Source organism: Chiloscyllium plagiosum, unplaced genomic scaffold, assembly GCF_037043375.1.
Source record: "Chiloscyllium plagiosum isolate Xiang-an unplaced genomic scaffold, Cpla_swu_hap1 HiC_scaffold_16, whole genome shotgun sequence".
NCBI classification, from domain to species: Eukaryota; Metazoa; Chordata; class Chondrichthyes; order Orectolobiformes; family Hemiscylliidae; genus Chiloscyllium; species Chiloscyllium plagiosum.
Genome location: NW_028270154.1, coordinates 43,018,393 through 43,044,397, shown reverse-complemented (window position 1 = coordinate 43,044,397; position 26,005 = coordinate 43,018,393). Strand labels below are relative to the sequence as shown.

At 43.4% G+C, this 26,005-nt stretch overlaps 1 protein-coding gene across 4 annotated transcripts in view; it reads right to left on the bottom strand.

Annotated features, from left to right (window-relative positions):
- The window catches only part of LOC122556644 (CCR4-NOT transcription complex subunit 6), an 87,394-nt gene that overhangs the window by 53,872 nt on the left and 7,517 nt on the right, over positions 1 to 26,005 (bottom strand). Inside the window, exon 1 of one of the 4 annotated variants that reach the window (XM_087995343.1) lies at positions 11,382 to 11,403. The exons of the other annotated variants lie outside the window; for them this stretch is intronic. The gene's annotated coding sequence lies outside the window, so the exon portion shown is untranslated. Of the gene's footprint in view, positions 1 to 11,381; positions 11,404 to 26,005 lie in introns of those variants that run through there. 4 annotated transcript variants of the gene reach the window in all.

The window sequence follows — 26,005 nt, the reverse complement described above, 5'->3', positions numbered from 1 at the left end:
TTTCAGCAGAGAACGCTTTGTTAAAACTCAAACAAATCAAGCTATGTTAGTAGCTGAGATCTGACTTAGCCAGTAAAACATATTCGAAGCTGCTTTGTGCAAACAAAAAATTGTCCAATTACAGCACTAAACAACACACATTTAAAAAAAAAGAAATTGAATGCTTGAAAAAAACAAAGCATAATTAAATGCAACTTTTAACTAAGTAGACTGAAAAAAAAACAAGCAAAGTTGGAGAAACTTAGCAAGCCTGGCAGCATCTCTGGGTAGACAAAGTTACAGTGTTTTAACTTAAAAATTACTCTTCTATGGAAGACCTGCTGAGTTTCACCCACCACTTCCTATTTTTATTCCAGGCCTCCAGCATCTGTAGTATTTTGATTTTACAGCACATAGTGGTAACTTTGTACGTCCCACTCCCAATTTGTCGAGCAATGGTGAAATGAGCTCTCAACACTGAACTACTCAAGGTAACAACTTTTGGCAATGATCTTAAATCCTCTTCTGCTGCTATTCTTTTGGTCCAAGGCAGAAATGCCACATTTGCCAGCTTCTTGCTTAGATACTTCCTGAGTTCCAACAATTTTTATACAAATCTAGCAAAAGTGGAAATTGAAATGGGAGAATGAATAGTAACATTAGCAGTCACTTGAAACAAAGTTTTAAATGACTAACATAAATTTTAAAAAGGCAGTAAGTCACTTAAATCAAAAAGGTCCTAAAAGTGGCAAATCATAGAATCATAGAGATATACAGCACGGTCCAACTCGTCCATGCCGACTAGATATCCCAACCCAATCCAATCCCGCCTGCCAGCACCTTCCTATTCATATACCCAACCAAATGCCTCTTAAATGTTGCAATTGTACCAGCCTCCACCACATTCCATACACGTACCACGCTCTGCGTGAAAAAGTTGTCCATTAGGTCTCTCCTATATCTTTCCTCTCTCACCCTAGACCTATGCCCTCTAGTTCTGGACTCCCCCACCCCAGGGAAAAGACTTTGCCTATTTATCCTATCCATGCCCCTCACAATTTTGTAAAACCTCTATAAGGTCACCCCCTCAGTCTCCAACGCTCCAGGGAAAACAGCCCCAGCTTGTTCAGACTCTCCCTGTAGCTCAGATCCTCCAACCCTGGCAACATCCTTGTAAATCTTTTCTGAACCCTTTCAAGTTTCACAACATCTTTCCAATAGGAAGGAGACCAGAATTGCACGCAATATTCCAACAGTGGCCTAACCAATGTCCTGTACAGCCGCAACATGACCTCCCAACTCCTGTACTCAATATTCTGACCAATAAAGGAAAGCATTCCAAACGCCTTCATCACTATCCTATCTTCCCGCGACTCCCCTTTCAAGGAGCTATGAACCTGCACTCCAAGGTCTCTTTCTTCAGCAACGCTCCCTAGGACCTTACCATTTAAGTGTATAAGTCCTGCTAAGATTTGCTTTCCCAAAATGCAGCACCTCGGATTTATTTAAATTAAACTCCATCTGTCACTTCTCAGCCCATTGGCCCATCTGGTTAAGATCCTGTTGTAATCTGAGGTAACCCTCTTCGCTGTCCACTACACCTCCAATTTTGGTGTCATCTGCAAACTTACTAACTATACCTCTTATGCTCGCATCCAAATCAGTTATGTAAATGACAAAAAGTAGAGGGCCCAGCACCGATCCTTGCGGCACTCCACTGGTCACAGGCCTCCAGTCAGAAAAACAACCCTCTACCACCGCCATCTTTGAGCCAGTTCTGTATCCAAATGGATGGTTCCCCCTGTATTCCATGAGATCTAACCTTGCTAATCAGTCTCCCATGGGAAACTTTGTCGAACGCCTTACTGAAGTCCATACAGATCACATCTACTGCTCTGCCCTCATCAATCTTCTTTGATACTTCTTCAAAAAACTCAATCAAGTTTGTGAGACATGATTTCCCATGCACAAAGCCATGTTGACTATCCCAAAGCAGTCCTTGCCTTTCCAAATACATGTACATCCTGTGCCTCAGGATTCCCTCCAACAACTTGCCCACCACCAAGGTCAGGCTCACCGGGCTATAGTTCCCTGGCTTGTCTTTACCGCCCTTCTTAAACAGTGGCACCACGTTTGCCAACCTCCAGTCTTCCGGCTCCTCACCTGTGACTATCGATGACACAAATATCTCAGCAAGAGGCCCAGCAATCACTTCTCGGGTACACTTGATCAGGTCCTGGGGATTTATCCACCTTTAACCGTTTCAAGACATCCAGCACTTTCTCGTCTGTAATCTGGACATTTTGCAAGATGTCACCATCTATTGCCCTACAGCCTATATCTTCCATATTCTTTTCCACAGTAAATACTGATGCAAAATATTCATTTAGTATCTCCCCCATTTTCTGGGGCTCCACACAAAGGACGCTTTGCTGATCTTTGAGGGGCCCTATTCTCTCCCTAGTTACCCTTTTGTCAGAGTCATAGAGATGTACCGCATGGAAACAGACCCTTCGGTCCAACCCATCCATGCTGACCAGATATCCCAACCCAATCTTGCCCCACCTGCCAGCACCTGGCCCATATCCTTCCAAACCCTTCCTTTTCATATACCCATCCAAATGACTCTTAAATGTTGCAATTGTACCAGCCTCCACTACATCCTCTGGCAGCTCATTCCATACACGTACTATCCTCTGCGTGAAAAAGTTGCCCCTTAGGTCTCTTTTATATCTTTCCCCTCACCCTAAACCTATGCCCTCTAGTTCTGGACTCCCCCACCCCAGGGAAAAGACTTTGCCTATTTATCCTATCCAAGCCCCTCAATTTTGTAAACCTCTATAAGGTCACCCCTCAGCCTCCGACACTACAGGGAAAACAGCCCCAGCCTGTTCAGACTCTCCCTGCAGCTCAGATCCTCCAACCCTGGCAACATCCTTGTAAATCTTTTCTGAACCCTTTCAAGTTTCACAACATCTTTCCGATAGGAAGGAGACCAGAATTGCACGCAATATTCCAAAAGTGGCCTAACCAATGTCCTGTACAACCACAACATGACCTCCCATCTCCTGTACTCAATACTCTGACCAATAAAGGAAAGCATACCAAACGCCTTCTTCACTATCCTATCTACCTGCGACTCCACTTTCAAGGAGCTATGAACCTGCACTCCAAGGTCTCTTTGTTCAGCAACACTCCCCAGGACCTTACCATTAAGTGTATAAGTAAAACCCTTTAGATTCTCCTTAATTCTATTTTCCAAAGCTATCTCATGTCCCCTTTTTGCCCTCCTGATTTCCCTCTTAAGTATACTCCTACTTTCTTTATACTCTAAGGATTCACTCGATCTATCCTGTCTATACCTGACATATGCTTCCTTCTTTTTCTTAACCACACCCTCAATTTCTTTAGTCATCCAGCATTCCCTGTACCTACCAGCCTTCCCTTTCACCCTGACAGGAATATACTTTCTCTGGATTCTTGTTATCTCATTTCTGAAGGCTTCCCATTTTCCAGCATCCCTTTACCTGCGAACATCTGCCTCCAATCAGCTTTCAAAAGTTCTTGCCTAATACAGTCAAAATTGGCCTTTCTCCAATTTAGAACTTCAACTTTTAGATCTGGTCTATCCTTTTCCATCTCTATTTTAAAACAAATAGAATTATGGTCGCTGGCCCCACAGTGCTCCCCCACTGACACCTCAGTCACCTGCCCTGCCTTATTTTCCAAGAGTAGATCATGTTCTGCACCTACTCTAGTAGGTACATCCACATACTGAATCAGAAAATGGTCTTGTACACACTTAAGAAATTCCTCTCCATCTAAACCTTTAACACTATGGCAGTTCCAATCAATGTTTTAAAAGTTAAAATCACCTACCATAACTACCCTGTTATTCTTACAGATAGCTGAGATCTCCTTACAAGTTTGTTTCTCAATTTCCCTCTGACTATTCGGGGGTCTATAATACAATCCCAATAAAGGTGATCTGCCCTTTCTTATTTCTCAGTTCCACCCAAATAGCTTCCCTGGATGTATTTCCGGGAATATCCTCCCTCAGCACAGCTGTAATGCTATCCCTTAACAAAAATGCCACCCCCCTTGCCTCCCTTTCTATCCTTCCTGTAGCTATTGTATCCTGGAACATTAAGCTGCCAGTCCTGCCCATCCCTGAGCCATGTTTCCGTAATTGCTATGATATCCCAGTCCCATGTTCCTACCATGCCCTGAGTTCATCTGCCTTCCCTGTTAGGCCCCTTGCATTGAAATAAATGCAGTTTAATTTATTAGTCCTACCTTGTCCCTGCCTGCCTTGACTGACTCACTTCTGTTCTCAGCTGTACCCATCTCAGTGAGGAAAGAGATCGAACTATTTCCCTGTGTCCCACGCCCCCATCTTACTAGTTTAAATCCTCCCAAGCAGTTCTAGCAAATTTCCCTGCCAATATATTAGACCCCTTCCAATTTAGGTGCAATCTGTCCTTCTTGTACAGGTCACTTCTAACCCAAAAGAGATTCCAATGATCCAAAATGTGAATCCTTCTCCCATACACCAGCTCCTCAGCCATGCATTCATCTGCTCTATCCTCCTATCCCTGCCCTCACTAGCTCGTAGCACTGTGAGTAATCCAGATACTACTACCCTTGAGGATCTTCTTTTTAAATTTCTGCCTAACTCTCTGTAATCTCCCTTCAGAGTCTCAACCTTTTCCCTTCCAATGTCATTGGTCCCAATGTGGACAATGACCTCCTGCTGGCCCCTCTCCCCCGTGAGAACATTCTGCACCCTCTCAGAGACATCCTTGATCCTGGCACCAGGGAAGCAACATACCATTCTGGTTTTTCTCTGCTGGCCACAGAAACGTCTGTCTGTACCTCAGACTACAGAATCCCCTAACACAATTGATCTCTTGGAAGCGGACATACCCCTTGTTGCATTAGAGCCAGTCTCAATACCAGAAACTTGGCTGTTCGTGCTATGTTCCCCTGAGAATCCATCACCCCCTACATTTTCCAAAACAGCATACCGGTTTGAAATGGGTATATCCATAAATGACTCCTGCCCTAGGTGCCGACCTCTTTCACCCTTCCTGGAGTTAACCCATCTATGTGACTGTATCTGAGACTTGCCCCCCTTCCTATAACTGCCATCCATCACATAATGTTGCTGTTGCAAATTCATCATCGCTTGTATCTATCTCTCCAACCGATTCACTCGATCTGATAAGGTTCGCATCCAACAGCATTTATGGCAGATATAATCCGCAGTAACCCTTAAACTCTCTTTAAACTCCCACATCTGACAAGAAGTACATATCACTGCAAAGGCTATTTTTGCTCCTTCACAATCTACAGACCCAGAAAATAACACCGTCTTATTCCTCTACAAACAGGTTAAATTAACAGCTATGGCTAAATATTTTAAGTTTAATCAAGAGACTTATCTCCAAAAAAGATATCTCAAGAAAGAATCCACTATACTCACTACTGCAGCCTTTCTCTTGGGCAGACTTAAAACAACAATTAACTTATTGGATTCTGTGCTGTGAACTTCGCCCAACAGTTCCTCCAAGATTAGTTGTGAATTTCACTGTTAATTTTCCCAGATGCACTCCGATGTCCAGTGATACACGAATTCAAACAGCAAAGGCAGCAACTGTGCAGGTTCTCTCTCTCTCTCTCTCTCCTGCACTGTCCTCACCATGAAGTTGTAAGCTTTTGAAAATTAAAATCCAATGCTTCAAGATTCAGGAAAGGTCCCACTGAATTGAACGATAGCACATGTAACGCACTTATTCAAAAAAGGACGGGAAACAAACCTAAATTTCTCAAGTACAAACCACTCATATCTATATCACACCTTTAATAATATGCAAAACATCCCAAGGATTGAAATCATATGACTATTATACAAAGCAAAAGGTAGCAAAATTGAGACATGGCCAAAAAAGCTTAGTCAAAGAGGCATATTTTAAACATGCCTTTCTATTGCCTTCCAAAGATACACAAAACCAACACGTCTCATCATATCAGGCAATGGGACCCGGTGTGAGAACCTCTCTGGTTAGGTCGAAGGCATCTTGAAACCCATTGTACAGGGGACCCCCAGCTTCTTTCTGACAGGAACTCAGCACTCATGGACCAGTTGAACCAGAAATATTCCTCATCACAATGGATGTTTCAGCACTCTACACCAGCAACCGCCAGCATGACGGCATCAATGACAGCATTGCGACAACAGCCTCAGTACTCAACACCAACAACTGTTAATCTCCAAGGCACCTTATCTGCTTTATCCTTGACCACAACGTTTTTACCTTTGACAACCAGTTCTTCATCCAGACACACAATAGCCATGGGGACCAAATCTGTACCCCAAAATGCCAACATTTTCATGCACAGGTTCGAACAGGACTACTTCTCTACGCAGGACCTCCAACCAACATGATACATCAGGTATATTGATGGCATTTCTTCCTCTGGACCCATGGCTAGGAGTCACTGAAACAACTACACAGTAATATCAACAAATTTCATCCCACCAAACTCATCACGGGCTACTTTTTAGTATCTGTCTCATTCTTGCATCTCCATCAAGGACGGGTACCTCAGCACATCACTCTACAGTAAACCTACCGATAACCTCAATGCTACACTTCTCCAGCTTCCACCCAAGATATTAAAACAGCCATCTCCTACAGACAAGCCCCACACATACGCAAAATCTGTTCAGATGAGGAGGAGTTTGATGGGCATTTGGAAGTGATCAAGGATGCCTTCATAAGAACGAGGTATGATGCTCAACTCATCAACCACCAGTTCCGACATGCCGTAATGATCTCCTCAGGAGATAGACATGAGCTGCAACTGACAGGGCACCCATCGTTGTCCAGTACTTCTCAGGAGCCAAAACATTACGCCATGTTCTTCGCAGCCTGCAACACATTATCAATGAGGAAGTGCACCTCGCCAAGACCTTCCCCACACCTCCACTTCTCGCCTTTAAACAACCACCAAAATTCAGATAGATCATTGTTCACAGCAAACTGCCCGGCTTTTAGGACAACACCATACAACCTTGTCATGGCAAGAGTGTTGACACGGATACTGCCATTACACATGGGGACAGCACCCACCATGTATGCAGCAGGTCGTCTATCTCATACACTGCAGGCAAGGATGCCCAGAGGCATGGTACATTGGCATTACCAAGCAGAGGCTACAACAGATGAACTGACACCACACAACAAATCAACAGACAGGAGTATTCCCTCCCAGTCCCTTCAGTGATTCGGGACATTCGACCTCAGACCTTTGGGCAACCATCCTCCAAGGCAGACTTCAGGACAGGCAACAACACAAAGTGGCCGAGCAGAGGCTGATAGCCAGGTTTGGTACCCAAGGGGATGGCCTCAACTGGAACCTTGGGTTCATGTCACACTACAGGTGACCCCACTGCACTATACACTCACACTCCTATAGACCCGCCTTCACATACACTCAACCCCCCCTCAGACTTATACCCCTCTTACACACAGACACTCTCTCTCTCAGATATTCATACTTAAGTTTGTGAGGTGAATTTGTACTTGCAGAATTACATTTTATTTTGCTCAAAAACTGCATGAATCCATTTTTTTTTAGTCCCTTTAAGAAATAGAATCAGTCTGAACTTTGGGGCACAGACAGCCTCACACCTTCAATACATTATCTGAGCTGACAATACATTATCTGAGCTGACATGGTACCTACTGTAAAAGTTCACTTCCGAATGTAACTTAAAAGTTCTGGGATTTACATATGAAAGAACTAAAACCAACATGGTCATTCTAAAAGATGAGAGACTTAATATATAATTTCAGTTGCATCACACTATAAACTTCTGTTATAAATTCTGTGTCTTACGATCTTATACTCCACAACCAACTGAAGGAAAAGCGGTGCTCCAAAAGCTAGTGCTTCCAAATAAACCTGTTGAACTATAAATTGGTGTTGAGATTTTTTAAACGTTAACACACCAGTCCAACACTGGCACCTCCAAATCAGGTTTTAAAGGAGCATCTTAAAAAGAACATATAGAACATAGAAATGTACAGCACAGAACGGGCCCTTCGGCCCACGATGTTGTGCCGATGATTATTCCTAATCTAAAATGAAATAACCTAACATACGCATCCCACAATTCACTGCTGTCCATGTGCATGTCCAGCATTTGCTTAAATGTCCCTATTGACCCTGCCTCCACCATCACCACCACTGGCAAAGCATTCCATGCATTCACAACTCTCTGCGTAAAGAACTTACCTCTAACGTCTCCTATATATCTTCCTCCTAATATCATAGGACTATGGCCCCTCGTGCCAGTCAGTCCTGCCCTGGGGAAAAGTCTCTGGCTATTGACTCTATCCATGCCTCTCATTACCTTGTATACCTCGATCAGGTCACCTCTCTTTCTCCTTCTATCCAGAGAAAAAAGTCTGAGCTTAGTCAATCTCTCTTTGTAAGACAAGCCTTCCAGTCCAGGCAGAATCCTGGCAAACCTTCTTTTCGCACTCTCTCCAAAGCCTCCGTATCTTTCCTATAGTAGGGCGAACAGAATTGGACACAATATTCCATGTGTGGTCTCACCAGGGTCTTGTAGAGCTGCAGCAAAATCTCGCAGCTCTTAAACTTGATCCCCCTGTTAATGAAAGCCAAAACACCACATGCTTTCTTAACAACCCTATCCACTTGGGTGGCAACTTTTAGGGATCTATGCACTTGAACACCAAGATCCCTCTGTTCCTCCACACTGCCAAGAATCCTGTCTTTAATCCTATATTCAGCATTCAAGTTCGACCTTCCAAAATGCACCACTTCGCATTTATCCAGATTGAACTCCATCTGCCATTTCTGAGCCCAGCTATGCATCCTGTCTATGTTGTGCTGCAGCTTGCAATAGCCCTCGATACTATCAACAGCACTTCCAACCTTTGTGTCATCGGCAAATTTACTAACCCACCCCTCAACCTCCTCATCCAAGTTGACAATTCAGGTCAACAATCTTTCATTAGAACTCAAAAATTCCTATCTGGAGCAGGACCTACATCGGTGAGATGAAAAGGGATCTAGAGAAATGGATCGGAATTAAACATTGATATGCAAAACAGCAGTTGAACAAGTCAGCACCTTTAAAGGTGAGATGGTCCAGTTGTGGAAGAGATACCACATCCCTATGAGGAGCAATAGGAGGGCAGAATTGTATAGCAAAAATAGAACCCATGAGATCAAAGGAAGAGTGTGGCAGTGTGCATATAAATCAGGCTAATGAACAGAAAGTAGAGGATAATGCTAAATGAGGAGAGTTAAGAGAGCTTTCAGGAGTAAATTTCAGAGCTTAGGGCCTATGGTGGGACAAAGGAAGTGGTGATGCACAAAAGACCAAGGTTGGAAGTACGAGTCAAGAGGGTAGTGCTGGAAAAGCACAGCAGGTCAGGCAGCATCTAAGGAGCAGGAGAATTGACGTTTCGGGTAAGAGCCCTTCATCAAGAAGGGAGCTCATGGGTTGGGGGGCTGAGAGATAAATGGAAGAGAGGTGGGGAAGAGGAAGGTAGCTGAGAGTGTGATAGGTAAATGGAGGTAATTGTGATAGGTCAGGGGAGGGTGGACCAGATAAACGGGAAGGAAGATGGACAGGTCATGAGGGCGGTGCCGAGTTGGGAGGGTGGATCTAGGATAAGGTGGGGAGAGGGGAAATGAGGAAACTGGTGAAATCCACATTGATGCTGTGTGGTTGGAGAGTCCAAAAGGTGGAAGATTATGTGTTCTTCCTCCAGGCGTCAGGTAGTTAGGGTGTGCTGATGAAGGAGGCCCAGGACCTGCATGTCCTCGGCAGAGTGGGAGGGTGAGTTGAAGTGTTCGGCCACAGGGAGATGGGGTTAGTTGGTGTGGGTGTCCTGGAGACGTTCTCTGAAGCGTTTTGCAAGAAGGCATCCTGTCTCCCCAGTGTACAGGAGACCGCATCAGGAGCAATGGATACAGTCAATGGCATGTGTGGAAGCGCAGGTAGAACTCTGATGGATGTGGAAGATTCCTTTGGGGCCTTGGACGAAGGTGAGGGGAGAGGTGTGGGCAAAGGTTTTGCAATTCCTGCGGTGGCGGGGAAAAAAGGTGCCAGGAGGGTAGGGTGGATGTAGTTGGCAGACCTGACAAGAGAGTCGTGGAGGGAATGGTCTTTATGGCAAGCAGAGAGGGGTGGGGAAGGAAATATATATCTCTGGTGACGGGGTCCATTTCTAGGTAGCGGAAATGGCAGAGGATGATGCGATGTATACAGAGTTTAGATTAGAGTGGTGCTGGAAAAGCACAGCAGGTCAGGCAGCATCCGAGGAGCAGGAAAATCGACATTTTGGGCAAAACCCCATCAGAAGGGCTTTTGCCCAAAACATCGATTTTCCTGCTTCTTGGATGCTGCCTGACCTGCTGTGCTTTTCCAGCACCACTCTAATCTAAACTCTGGTTTCCAGCATCTGCTGTCCTCACTTTTGCCTGTGATCTATACCGAGGTTGGTGGGGTGGAAGGCGAAGACCAGGGAGTTCTGTCTTTGTTGTGGTTGGATGGGTGGGGTTCGAGGGCAGAGCTGTGAGAAGTGGTTGAGATGCGCTGGAGAAAATCAACCAACTACCTGGGAAGGGAAATTGTGATCTTTGAAGGAGGCCAGGCCGCCATCTGATGTTTTCTCTGGTGGAACTGGTCCTCCTAGGAGCAGATGCGGTGGAGGTGGAGGAATTGGGAATAAGGGAACGTAACCAACGAAGAAACAGGCTAAGGCCCACATGCGTGCCCATGGCTACCCCTTTCATCTGGATGAAGTTGGAGGATTCAAAGGAGAAATTGAGGGGGAGGACCATTTCAGCCAAAAGAATGAGAGTGTCAGTGGAAGCATACTGGTGGGATGCTTGCAGAATGCTTCAGAGAACATCTCTGGGATACCCACACCAATCAAGCCCACTGCCCTGTGGCCGAACACTTCAAATCCTCCTTCCATTCTGCCAAGGACATACAGGCTCTGGGCCTCCTCCATCACCACACCCTAACCACCCAACGCCTGGAGGAAGAACATATCATCTTCCACCTTGGGACCTTCCAATCGCACGGCATCAACATGGATTTCACCAGTTTCCTCATTTCCCCTCCCCCCACCTTTTCCAGATCCAAGTTCCCAATTCGGCACCGCCCTCATGACCTGTCCATCTTTCTTCCCACCGAACCGCTCCAGCCTCCTCTCCGACATATCACCATTCCCCCTACCTCCATCTACATAGTGCACTCTCAGCTACCTTCCCCCCAGCTCCACACCCCCTCCTATTTATCTCTCAGCATCCCTGCTCCACATGCCTCATTCCTGATGAAGGGCTCTTACCCGAAATGTCAACTCTCCTGCTCCTCAGATGCTGCCTGATCTGCTATGCTTTTCCAGCACCACATTCTCGACTCTGATCTCCAGCATCTGTAGTCCGCGCTTTCTGTTCAAGATTGCAAGTATGCAGAGTTTTGAGGGCTCTAGGACTGGACGATGTTGTAGATATAGGGGAGGGTGAATTCACAAAGGGATTTGAGCCAGAGAATGGGCATTTTAAAATTGAAGTGCTGGTGGATCAGAAACCAATGCAAGTCTGTGGCTACTGGGATGACGCTCATTTTCATACTTGAAAGTACACAGAATATTCACATTCCAAGGCAGAAATATTTCAAACAAGAAAAGGCCTTCATTTGTAAAATTTATGGTATCCAAGTCCTTGACACACAAGAGTACTAAAATGAACAAACAAACAGATAAAATAAATCTGTTAAGGTAATGAAGTACTGAACATGCAGAACACAGACAGTTTAATGCAAAATAATTTTGCAATAGTTGCATTTCAAACATCTTATGCGTCTGACTTTCAAGAGCAGTGATGTACCAGGCTGTTCAGAAGAGTGGCAAGGTGGAATCCAGGATTTGCATATCAATTATGATCTACAAAGACCAATCTCATTAACTAACAATCTTCACATGTTACATTTTTCAACATTAAACGTCTCAGCTGAAGGACAGCAAATAAACTTGAATTTGCCTCGAAAATTATTCACTCTTGCTTTGCTTGTTGGGGAGAGGGCGAAAAAGGAAGAAAGTAAAACAGAATATCACTACTGAGCAAAATGAGTTTAAGGAAGTACAGTACTGGAATTCGAAACATTTAAGATCTGCATTGTGTGCCACAAACTGCAATAAGCATCATGTATAGATCATGAAATCAAAAATGGAAATGCTGAAGTTTCAAAGTTTTCTCACGAGGATGCTTTTAACTTCTAACAGTAATATCAGACAATGTACTGCCACTGCTTCTTGCTGTCAGGCCTGCTGAGTATTTCAATCATTTTTCTGTTCTTATGATCATGATGTTTTGTATTTTATTTTTCCATAGTTTCCTAGGGAAGCTTACTTAATAAACTACAGTCGAATAGTAATCATTTAAACCGTTTTAAAAGAGTTCAGAATAATAGCAACCTTTCTAACTACTATTAAAAGTAGTTGATTTCTAAAGTGAAAATACCTGTAAAAGGATAAAGAGGTAGAAGACATCTAGTTTTTAAGTATAGCAAGTTAGGACTAGAGACAGTGCAACAAGTTTCAATTTCAGCCAACTATATTTCTTTAGGCACATTAAAACGTTTCAAACATCACACTGCACTTCACAGAAAGTCAGTCAAGCTCAAGGACCACAGGACAGAAAACTTTACAGCTTAGGAGGCAACTAATCATTTGGTTCACTGTTGCTGTGCTGGTTCTTTGATAGGACAATCTAAAATTAAACCCACTTCACATAAATAGTTTTATCTGCATTGACATTTCTTTGGCAATGAATTCCATACTCCTGCTACCTTCCGTATCAAGAAATTTTCGATTACCTCTCTAACTAAGTCTCTTCAGTTTTTACTGCTCCAGCATAATCATTATGATTTGTTTCCCCTTGTAGTTTATCAGCCCTAGAGTATCCTTGTGGACGAGAATCATGCTTCTCTATGGCTTTAATGTTACATTCTTATAATAGAACTAAAATCTACATAAAAACTAAATTAACTACAGATGCTGGAATTCAGAAACAAAAACAAATATTGCTGGAAAAGCTCAGCAGGTCTGGCACCATCTGTGGAGAGAAGTCAGAGTTAACGTCTCAGATCCAGAGACCCTACCTCTGAATGTTGAAGGGCTGGGTGTCTCCACAGAGGCTGCCAGACCTGCTGAGCTTTTCCAATCAAAATCTATACTTCAGGATTGTGGTTTGTTGACTTGTTAAAATTCATTCTCTCAATTACATTAATAAAATTTCAAATACTCGTGTTCTTGTAATGACTTTAAACTAACTTTTGTACTAATCATCTCCATTTATCTACCATCTAAACTTCTTTCCATTGACTATGCACAGCCCTACCTTTCTCCCAAGATGTACTATAAAATTCATAATAAGTCAGAGTAAGGAAACTTTGCCAGAGTGAGCAGATGCAAATTTGGGTCAAAGTGGGAATGTGCATGCATGAGTATGGAAAAATGCTTCAACTAAGGTCTAAAGCAAAGATTAAAAAAACCCTCCAGTACAAGGGGCGAGCAGGAAAGGAAATAAAGCACAAATCAAGACGCCTACCTGCACAGAAACCAACAGATTGACATCACAAGTGCAGGGAAAGCAACTAATAGGTAAACAGCTTTTAAATAAGTATTCCATTTAGGTCTATAGTCCTTATTCTCTCAAAGAAAAACAGAGTGTCGTGTTATGTTTTCACTGCAAGTTTGTGATTATTGAGCAGAATAAAATTGTTTAAGAATTATGGGATGGCAGGTCAGAAGGTTGGAGTGGAGTGTACATCCTTGGTACGTGTAAAGTCATGGACGCATTTCATGTCCTAGCTGAACACATCACCACAAGTTTGAGATTCAAGTTTTGGAACTCGAGCAGCGGCCACAATCACTGCTGTACATCTGCAAGACAGACGATGGCCATAATTTAATCAGGGTACAGCCAGAGTGAAACCTATTGGCACTATGGCTGAATCAGCTGTATAGGGGAGGAGGGAGAATGAAAAGCGATAGAGCAATAATGACAGGGGATTCCATAATCAACAGATCACACATGCATCTCCACAGCATGAAATGTAACTCCAGGATGATGTGCAGTCTCCCTCATACCAGAGTCAAGAATAACACAATAGCTATAGAACATCCTTCTGTGGGAGAGGATCGGCCAGAAGTAGTGATTCACATTGATACCAACGATATAGGTAGGAAGGAGGAGGAGGTCCTGAAAGCAAATTTCAGGGGGTTAGGAAGGATTACTTCTTCTGCTATGTGCTAGTCAGTAGAACAGGAGGACTGAGCATTTGACTGGAAAACTGGTGTACAAGTGCCAGCAGTGTTCTGAGGAATTGAAACCAGTAACAGGTCAGGTGAGACAAGCAAGAGCTGGACTGATTATCCTTAACAGTTCTGGGACTATATCCTCAGGGAGAACATTAACCCCAATTAGAAGGAAATAAAGTTGGTAATAGGAAGTTGAAAAGATGCTAAGGAGACAAGACAGGAAAACAAATCCAAGCACCAAGTATAGTTTGAAATCGGAATGATGTCAAGAAGACAAAATAAGGGGCCATCTTCCGGAGTGCGCACACCATAGTAGTTGATGTAAAGGCATAAGAAGACATATCTGGGTATAATCTAATTGCCATTATGGAAGTATGGTGATCAGAAAGGATATTTGATGTTTTAGGGCAGACAAGGACAGGAAGGTGCAGTCATGCTCTATAAAGGTAGTTGTTGCATTGGGGATTATATTCCAAAATTCTATTGGTTCTGGAATAAGTGCTGTGGATTGGAAGGTAACAAGCCTAATCCCAAAATTTAAGGGTGCAAGAGAGAAAGGAGAGAACCACAGACGTTTTAGTTTTACATAATTGGTAGGGAAATGCTAGAATCTATTATAAAGGATAGGATAAATAGAAACTTAGAGTCAGAGGTATACAACAGGAAAGAAACCCTTTAGCCCAACTCATCCATGCCAACCAGGTTTCCTAAACTGAACTAGTCCTGTTTGCCTGTGTTTGGCCCATGTCACTCAATTTTTCTTCTTACCTGTCCAAATTTCTTTTGAATGTTGTAACTGTGCCCACCTCAACAACTTCCTCTAGCTTGCATGATAACAATCTAATTGGGCATAGTCAGCATGGGTTTGCAAATGGCAAATCACATTTGATGAACTTGTAATATTTTCAAAAAAAAACTGCAAGAAAAATTGATGAAGGAAAGTGAATGGATATAGTATCCTTTATCAGAAGGCTTTTGATAAATATCTTCACAGGAGACTGGTCAGAAAAATGAAAGCTCGTGGGATAAAGGTAAAGTACAGGCAAGGATAAACAATTGGCTAACAGACTACAATTCAGGAGTAGGAATGAATTGGTCATTCTGACATTGTCAGGTTATGATTAGGATGTATTGCATAGCTCAGTACTTGGACTCACTGTTCACATTATACATCAATGACTTAGAGGTGAAAAGTGAACATAACATTTCAAATTTGCAGATGATTAAAAAGCTAAATGGGAATATATTGTGAGGAAAATCTAAAGCATCTTCAGGAGGAATTGAACATGCTTAGCAAATGGGCAAGAACATGATACTAAATATAATGTGGGAAAAATATGAAGCTATCCATTTTGACATGAGAAACAGACATGCAGAGTATTTCATAAATAGGAGACAGGAAAGTGTTGACATACAAAGGACCAAGGTGTTCTTGTTGACAAGGCACTGAGAGCTGCCCATGCAGGTGCACCTGAGAATGTGTATAGGGTATAAGCAGGCAGGGAAAGAGTTAAAATCTAAGTTTTGTGAAAGAAGAAGTTCAGCTGAACATGACTCAGATCAGATAAGAACATATAGTTAACAAGGGGGCCCTGGAGGCAAGGGTAATAGGTTAACAAGGTGGAAAAGCAGTCATTATGTAGAGCCATTTAACAATATTGGAAGCATTCAGTATGCAAAGTCAGCTAACAAGGAGAAAAGTATCTATTGTATGAATCCGATTAACAAGTTTAAGAACATTCATTGTATAACAATAAAGGACTTGGTCTCTGCTATTAATACTTGTCGATTGTAACGGTCATCCAATTAATATGCACATTGCCATATCTGGATATTTCTTCCTGTAAAATGACTATATAGTTCATTGAAAAACTGCTGTTCCAGATAAGACCTTAAATTCATGTCTGTGTACATGGGAGGTCGTTCTCTCCCCCTCCAGGGCCCAGAATAAAGATGAAGGAGGTAAAATCACAGTGCCCCTGAGCATTTTGCTTCAACTTGAGGAGGGGGCAGGGAATGTGACGACAGACCAGCCTGGTAAGGAGGCTGATGGACTGTTAGTCCTTTTTACAAAAGGAATAATAGAATGTTGGCCGTTACTGCAACAGAATTGGATTGTAGGAACCGTAAACTCTTGCTTCAATTGTGTAGGAGCTTCAGTTAAACCAAATCATCCGCCGACACTTCTGCCACCTCCAAACAGACCCCACCACCAGGGATATATTTCCCTCCCCCACCTCTTTCTGCCTTCCGCAAAGACGTTCCCTCCCTGACTACCTGGTCAGGTCCACGCCCCCCAACAACCCACCCTCCTGTCCTGGCACCTTCCCCTGCCACTGCAGGAATTGCAAAACCTGCGTCCACACCACCTCCCTCACCTCCATCCAAGGCCTTCCACATCCATTAAAGTTTTACCTGCACATCCACCAAAATCATTTATTGTATCCGTTGCTCCCGATGCCGTCTCCTCTACATTGGGGAGACTGGACGCCTCCTAGCAGAGCACTTTAGGGAACACCTCTGGGACACCCGCACAAATCAACCACACCGCCCTGTGGCCCAATGTTTCAACTTCCCCCTCCCAATTAGCTAAGGACATGGAGGTCCTGAGCCTCCTTCACTGCTGTTCCCTCACCACCCGACGCCTGGAGGAAGAACGCCTCATCTTCTGCCTTGGAACACTTCAACCCCAGGGCATTAATGTGGACTTCACCAGTTTCCTCATTTCCCCTTCCCCCAACTCACCCCAGTTCCAAACTTCCAGCTCAGCACCTTCCCCATGACCTGTCCTACTGGCCTATCTTTTCCACCTATCCACTCCACCCTCCTCTCTGACCTATCACCTTCATCCCCACCCCCATTCACCTATTGTACTCTATGCTACTTTCTCCCCACCCCCACCCTCCTCTCATTTATCTCTCCACGCTTCAGGCACTGTGCCTGTATTCCTGATGAAGGGCTTTTGCCTGAGACGTCGATTTTCCTGCTCCTTGGATGCTGCCTGAACCGCTGTGCTTTGCCAGCACCACTCTACTCCAGAATCTGGTTTCCAGCAGCTGCAGTCATTGTTTTTACCTTGCATCTGGAGTAGTCAATAGCTTCCTCAGTGAGAAATTTATTAAATGCATAACTGGAGTATTCTGGGAGATTTTGGTTTCCTTATCTCAGGAATGATATCATCATAGAGGAATCGCAACAAAACGTTCACCTGACTTCTCTCAGGATGACAGGACTGTCCCATGAAGAGTGATTGGACAAAATGGAGTTTGAAGAAGAAAAAGCAATCTCATTCAAAGTTACTAAGTACTCAAAAGAGACAGACAGGGTATATGCAGGTAAGATATTCCCCCTGGATGGGATATCTAGTACCGGGGATACAATTTAAAAATGAAGATGCCACTTATGTCTCAGGAGGAGGATAATGAACCTTTACGATTCCCTTGAGATATTAAAGGGTTAATTTGCTCTGCTGACCTGCAGGAAAGGGTGAATGCTCTCTGTCTTATAGGTAGAACATAAGGAATTTACATTCCCATCTCTTGCCATTCAGAGCCATTTGCATGGCCAGTTCCTAATTATTCAAAGTAAAAGAATTACATTATCATCCCCTATTTGGAAATCAATAAGAACATTACAATTAAAATTCTAACTATAAAAAAGATTCACAACAGATTTGACTTTTAAGGGATGATTTACGTTACATTGTTTCTGGAAATGATGTGACCACGACATTGTGTCTTGAGTGGCATGTGATTGTGGGGGAATGGCAGGAGGTCACCTTGTGGGAGTTAATGACTATAATGTGAAACTCTTGTACTGTATAAAAGGAAAAAGTGTCCCTTTGTTCAGAGAGATCCCTTGAGATGGCTTTGCAACATTGCGAAGAATGTTAAGGGCTCCTCCATAGCTTGTACTTGCTTAATAAATTTTGGCTGTTCACAGAAGTTGGTGCGCTGCAGCTACATCAAAGGTGCAAGAATCGCAAGAAAAAGAACCTAACACCGTGCCATATAAAAAAAATCAATGGAAGCTGAGTCATTGAGTGTGCTTAAGGTAGAAACTGATAGATTTCGGATTATAAAGGCATACACTATCATGGGAATAGGGTGGGTAAAAGGCAATGAAGTAATGAATTAGCCATGATTGTATTGATTGGCAGGGCAAGCTCAATTTTCTATTCTTAAAATTCACTTGTCACCTGCCAATTTTACTAACCTAGTCTATTTCTTTAAGTCTTCCTCGCTCTTTGGAAAACCTATTTGAGTTATTAAATTTTGATATGATGTTTCCCATCCAAATACCAAGTGCAAATCAGTAATAATAAACTAAGAATAGTTTCACCATCAATGCTTCTTTACCTTCATGTTTTTGTCAAAGACCTGATTTTACAAGGCATAAGACAAAGCTAGGTAAAAACAATGACTGCAGATGCTGGAAACCAGATTATGGATCAGTGGTGCTGGAAGAGCACAGCAATTCAGGCAGCATCCGACGAGCAGCAAAATCGACGTTTCGGGCAAAAGCCCTTCATCAGGAATAAAGGCAGAGAGCCTGAAGCATGGAGAGATAAGCTAGAGGAGGGTGGGGGTGGGGAGAAAGTAGCACAGAGTACAATAGTTGAGTGGGGGAGGAGATGAAGGTGATAGGTCAGGGAGGAGAGGGTGGAGTGGATAGGTGGAAAAGGAGCTAGGCAGGACGGACAAGTCCGGACAGGTCAAGGGGACAGTGTGGAGCTGGAAGTTTGAAACTAGGATGAGGTGGGGGAAGGGGAAGTGAGGAAGCTGTTGAAGTCCACATTGATGCCCTGGGGTTGAAGTGTTCCGAGGCGGAAGATGAGGCGTTCTTCCTCCAGGCGTCTGGTGGTGAGGGAGCGGCGGTGAAGGAGCCCCAGGACCTCCATGTCCTCGGCAGAGTGGGAGGGGAGAGTTGAAATGTTGGGCCACGGGGCGGTTTGGTTGATTGGTGCAGGTGTCTCGGAGATGTTCCCTAAAGCGCTCTGCTAGGAGGCGCCCAGTCTCCCGAATGTAGAGGAGACCGCATCGGGAGCAACGGATACAATAAATGATTTTGGTGGATGTGCAGGTAAAACTTTGATGGATGTGGAAGGCTCCTTTGGGGTCTTGGATAGAGGTGAGGGAGTAGGTGTGGGCACAGGTTTTACAGTTCCTGCGGTGGCAGGGGAAAGTGCCAGGATGGGAGGGTGGGTCGTAGGGGGGGCGTGGACCTGACCAGGTAGTCACGGAGGGAACGGTCTTTGCGGAAGGCGAAAAGGGGTGGGGAGGGAAATATATCCCTGGTGGTGGGGTCTTTTTGGAGGTGGCGGAAATGTCGGCGGATGATTTGGTTTATGCGGAGGTTTGTAGGGTGGAAGGTGAGCACCAGGGGCGTTCTGTCCTTGTTACGGTTGGAGGGGTGGGGTCTGAGGGCGGAAGTGTGGGATGTGGACGAGATGCGTTGGAGGACATCTTTAACCACATGGGAAGGGAAATTGCGGTCTCTAAAGGAGGAGGCCATCTGGTGTGTTCTATGGTGGAACTGGTCCTCCTGGGAGCAGATACGGCGGAGGCAGAGGAATTGGGAATACGGGATGGCATTTTTGCAAGAGATAGGGTGGGAAGAGGTGTAATCCAGGTAGCTGTAAGAGTTGGTGGGTTTGTAAAAAATGTCAGTGTCAAGTCAGTCATCATTAATGGAGATGGAGAGGTCCAGGAAGGGGAGGGAGGTGTCAGAGATGGTCCAGGTAAATTTAAGGTCAGGGTGGAATGTGTTGGTGAAGTTGATGAATTGCTCAACCTCCTCGCGGGAGCACGAGGTGGCGCCAATGCAGTCATCAATGTAGTGGAGGAAGAGGTGGGGAGTGGTGCCGGTGTAATTACGGAAGATCAACTGTTCTCCGTAGCCAACAAAGACAAAGGCATAGCTGGGGCCCATACGTGTGCTCATGGCTACCCCTTTGGTCTGGAGTAAGTGGGAGGATTCAAAGGAGAAATTGTTAAGGGTGAGGACCAGTTCAGCCAAATGAATGAGAGTGTCGGTGGAAGGGTACTGTTGGGGACGTCTGGAGAGGAAAAAAAACAGAGGGCTTGGAGGCCCTGGTCATGGTGGATGGAGGTGTAGAGGGATTGGATATCCATGGTGAAGATGAGGCATTGGGGGCCGGGGAAACTGAGGTCTTGGAGGAGGTGGAGGGCGTGGGTGGTGTCTCAAACGTATGTGGGGAGTTCCTGGACTAGGGGGGATAGGACAGTGTCGAGGTAGGTAGAGCTGAGTTCAGTGGGGCAGGAGCATGCTGAGACAATGGGTCGGCCAGGGTGGTCAGGCTTGTGGATCTTGGGAAGGAGGTAGAACCGGGCAGTGCGGGGTTCCCGGACTATAAGGTTGGAAGCTGTGGGTGGGAGATCTCCTGAGGTTCTGTATGGTCTGGGAGATGATGGTTTGGTGATGGGGGATGGGGTCATGGTCGAGGGGGCAGTAGGAAGAGGTGTCCTCGAGTTGGCGTTTGGCTTCAGCAGTGTCGAGGTCAGTGTGCCAGACTACCACTGCGCCCCCTTTATCCGCTAGTAGAGGGGGTGGGCTTAGAGTTACACAGAAAACAGGAAATAGTGTAAAAATAGTCTCGGCAACAACAGTACAGCACCTCAAATATAGTTTTCCTCTTGATGAAAAGTAAGACCACATTGCTTATTTGAGAGTGAATGAGGTGAGTTTTTTTTAAAAAATACAGCTAAGAAGGTTACCTCAGAGTACCACAGGACCTTGAACAGATGGGACAATGGGCCAAGGAGTGGCAAATGGAGTTTGATTTAGATAAACGTGAGGTGGGGCTGCATTTTGGAAAGGCAAATCAGGGCAGGACTTATACACTTAATGGTCTTAGGGAGTGTTGCTGAACAAAGAAACCTTGGAATGCAGGTTCATTGGTCTTTGAAAGTGGAGTCCCAGGAAAACAGGATAGTGTAATCAGCATTTGGTATGCTTGCCTTTATTTGTTAGTGCATTGAGTATAGGATTTGGGAGCTCATGTTGTGGCCGTACACTGCATTGGTTAGGCCACTTGTGGAATGCTGTGTTCAATTCTGGTCTCCCTGCTATAGGAAGCGTGTTATGAAACTTGTAAATTCTTTCTGACTCATTTCAAGGATATTGCCAGGGCTGGAACATTTGAGCTATAGAGAGACCGAATAGACTGGGGCTACTTTCCCTGGACGGATCTGCTTCCATGCTGTACAACTCTGGGATTCGCTAGGGTAGCCAGAATCAGGGTTTAGGACACAGATCAAACTGACTTTGTGGCTTTCCAAACTTAAATTGGACAAAATCCAGTCTCTTCCATGAAGATATCAGCAAACAATTAGAGCAAAAGGTGGATTCAGGGAGCTAGAGCCTAAAAATCACATCAGAAAGCATAGAAAATTGATTTTTGGTTAGTGATTTAGTGAGGGGGTAAGTAAGTACAGAATTAAATTTCAACAACTTCTAAAGTGGCTGAGTTGAGGAAATAATTAGAAAGCATGGAATATATGCTAATTATCAAGAGTGTGAAAACTACATATTTAGTTAAAGAAACTAATATCTTATTGAATAAGTTATCTCAGTAAGAAATTTGTCAAATGCATAATTGGAATACTCAAATACAAACAAGCAACAAACCCAATGCTTGAAACATAAGTTAATCCCAAAGTGAAGGTCAAAGAATTTGTGACAGTACCTGAACCTTTCAATTTCTTTACTACTTCATATCACACAAGTCAATTAAGTGCACGACAGCTTGTTGTAACTAGTTAAAGTTAACTACCAAAGCCATCTTTGGTTGTTGGACAACTGAAAATTTACTTGGAAGACACAAGATTGTACGTGGACCTTGTGACTAAGAACATTTCAAAATCAGGAATGACCATAATGATATTTTTGATTTAATAAAGCAACATGAATGGTTGTGGTTTGGAGCAGGAGGGTGCAAGTTCACTCACTCACCAAACAAGTTATTTTCTGGATCTTGGTCAGTATTGCAAATTATGTTTCTCAGCAATACTTTCATTAGTCAGTCAATCTTGTACTGACTGTACATTACTTGGTTAATTTTTTTTTGAACAACTTAGATTTTGGCAAAGAGTGCGAAGATCAAGCTTCTTAGAGGCAGCCCGAAACAATATAAACGTGAGAATTTTATTTGTAAACAATTATTAGTGGGAATTAAAGACAAGGAATCCCAACAGTTGCATGAACATTGGAGTAATGAAGAAATAATATCTTGAAAGACCAAAACTATGCTTGAAAAACCAGAGAGAAAAGTCAGGACATAAGCATGAGAAGTTGAGTATAGCAAGGGTATGTTATTTGAAAAAGGCTGATGAAATGCACAGTAGCTGCAATCATCAACAGGACTACATAGAGATTACACAAAGAATTAGAATGGAAAATGTACAATAACTTCCTGGGGAATGATGAGTCAGTAAAGAAAGTCACACAAAGATACTGTAACAAGAGAAAACAGCAATTTGAGAGAAAGGCACAACTGTGGCTTTGGAGCAAATTCAAATAATGGTAATTTGTGAAAAAGACTGCTACTGAAGGGGAATAAGAACTAAATATTAATTGCTAACAGTACATTAAATTTCTAAATAAGCTACACCTTGCAATATAGGTATTAGTGAAAAGCTGAGATGAGATAAAACTGATCATATCAATAAAAGCTGAATTTTGTGTCACTCATAATTTACTACTGATCTCTCCATAAAATCATAAAATGCAACTGTCAAAACATTAAACTTTAGTCTTAATAGAAACATGGAAAGTAGGAGCAGTAGGTGGTCCTTTGGCACTTTGGGCCTTCTCTGCCATTCATCATAATCATGGCTGTTCGTCCAACTCAATAGCCTAATCCTGCTGTCTCCTCATAACCTTTGATCCCATTTGCCCATGTGTTCTAGCTAGCTGCCTCTTGAATTCATTCAAAGTTTTGGAATCAACTACTTCCTGTGGTAATGAATTCCACAGGCTCACCACTCTTTGGGTGAAGAAATGTCTCATCTTCATCCTAAATGCTCTGTCCCGAATCCTCAGACTGTGACCACTGGTTCTGGATGTACCCACCATCAGGAACATCCTCACTTCATCTATTCTGTCTGGTCCTGTTAGAATTTTATAAGTCTCCATGAGATCCAACCTCTCACTCGTCTGTACTCTCGGAAAAACACAATCTCTCTTCATCTCTCTTCCTGCCATCTCTGCAATCAGTCTAGTAAACCTTCGCTGCAGTCCCTCAAGAGCAAGAGCATCCCTCCTCAGAAAAGCAGACTAAAACTGCATATAATATTCCAGGTGTGGCCTCATCAAGGCCCTGTATAACTGCAATAACACATCCCTTACCCTGTACTCAGAATCACTCGCAATGAAGGCCAACATACTATTTACCTTTTTTACTGCCTGCGGCACCTGCATACCTCCCTTTAGCGACGGATGCACAAGGACACTCAGGTCCTACTACACATTCTCCTTTCTCAAGTTACAGCCAGATAGTAATCTGCCGCCTTGTTTTTACTTCCAAAGTGAATAATCTCACATTTATCCAAATTATACTGCATCTGCAATTGATTTGCCCACTCACCCAGCTGATCCGGTCTTGCTGAATAGTCTCTGCATCCTTGTTACAGTTCACCCTCCCACCCAACTTGGTATTATCTGCAAGCTTTGAGATGTTACATTTGTTCCCTCATCCAAGCCATTAATGTTTATTGTGAATAGGTGGGGTCCTAGCACCGATCCCCGTGGCACCCCATTATTTACTGCCTGCCAATTTGAAAAAGGACACACTAATTCTTTGTTTCCTCTCTGCCAACCAGTTTCCTATCCATCTCCGTACACCTCCCCAATCCTATGCGGTTTAATATTGCACAATAATCTCTTACAGGGGACTTTGTCAAACGCTGTCTGAAAGTCCAGATATATCACATCAACTGGCACCCCCTGTCAACTCTACTACTTACATCTTCATAGAATTCCAACAGATTTGTCACATGATTTCCCCTTCATAAATCCGTGATAACTCTGATCCTTCCACTGCTTTCTAAATGCTTCGCTATAACGTCCTGGATAACGGATTCAAACTTTTCCTCACTATCGATGTTAGGCTTACTGGTCTACCTCCCATTTTGAATATTGGACTGATAGTAGCTACCTTCCAATTTGCAGGGACTGTTTCAGAGTCTACAGAATCCTGGAAGATTACCACCAATGCATCCCACTATTTCTAGTGCTACTTCCTTAAGTACTCTGGGATGTAGATTATCAGGCCCTGGAGATTTATCTGCTTTCAATCCCATCAATTTTCCCAGCACAATTTTAATATTGATCTCCCTTAGCTCTCCCCTCTCTCTAAATCATGCATTCTCCAACATTTCCGTTATCTGAATTGCACCCTCTTTTGTCAGGACAGAATCTATCTATTCAGTTGCTCAGCCATTTCTTTGTCCCCTATTAGATATTCCCCTGTTCCTGTCTGTAGGGGTCCTACATTTGTCTTCACCAATCTCTTTCTCTTGAACAAAGCAAAGGAACTATTATCAAAACCTTGAAGGAAAATGTGTGTATGCAATATAAATGAACCATTTCGAATCTCTTGCTCTGAAGAACTGATCTGGTTTTCTATAACATAAGTGACTAAAAACATAATACACAAAATGATTAAAGCCAATGCATACATCTAAACCATGTCTTTACAAGCAGCAGGGAGCTTGAACAAAACAATGCAAAAATAAATTGCCTCTCATTGACAAAGTAAATTAATAAGATATTGCAATTAGAAATAGTATTTTGACTAATAAGCGTCTATAAATTGTAATACTGGGCTTGGCACATTTAAGTTGTACAACCATCTTTAAAAATGTTCATATTATAGAGGTGGTGGTGCTTGATGTCTTAAAACACAAAGTTGGATAAATCCCCAGGACCTGATCAGGTGTACCCTTGAATTCCATTGGGAAGTGAGTGAAGTGATTGTTGGACCCCTTCCTAAGATATTTGCATCATCGAAAGCCACAGGTAAGGTGCTGGAAGACTGGAGATTGGCTAATGCGGTGCCATTATTTAAGCTTTTAAAGAAAAGCCAGGAAACTTTAGACCATTGAGCCTGACATCAGTCGTGAGAAAGTTGTTGAAGGGAATCCCGAGGGACAGGATTTACATGTAATTGGAAAGGCAGGACTGATGAGGGATTGCCAAATGGCTTTGTGCATGGGAAATCATGACTCACTAACTTGATTTGAGTTTTTGAAGAAATAACAAAGATGATTGATGAAGGCTGGGCAGTGGACATGATCTACATGGAGTTCAGTAAGGCCTTCGACAAGGTTCGTCATGGTAGACTGTTTAGCAAGGAACAGATCACAATGAATACATAGGGAGATCGAGGCATTTGTATACAGAACTAGCCCAAAAGTAAAAGACAGAAGGTGTTGCTTTTCAGACTGGAGGCCTGTGACCAGCGGTGCTACAACGATTGGTGCTGTGCCCATTGTTTTTTTGTCATTTTATACAAACGATTTGGATGTGAACCTAGGAGGTATGGTTAGTAAGTTTACAGATGACACCAAAATTGGAGGTGTAGAGGACAAAGAAGTTTGCGTCAAGAGTGCAAGGGAACCTTGAAA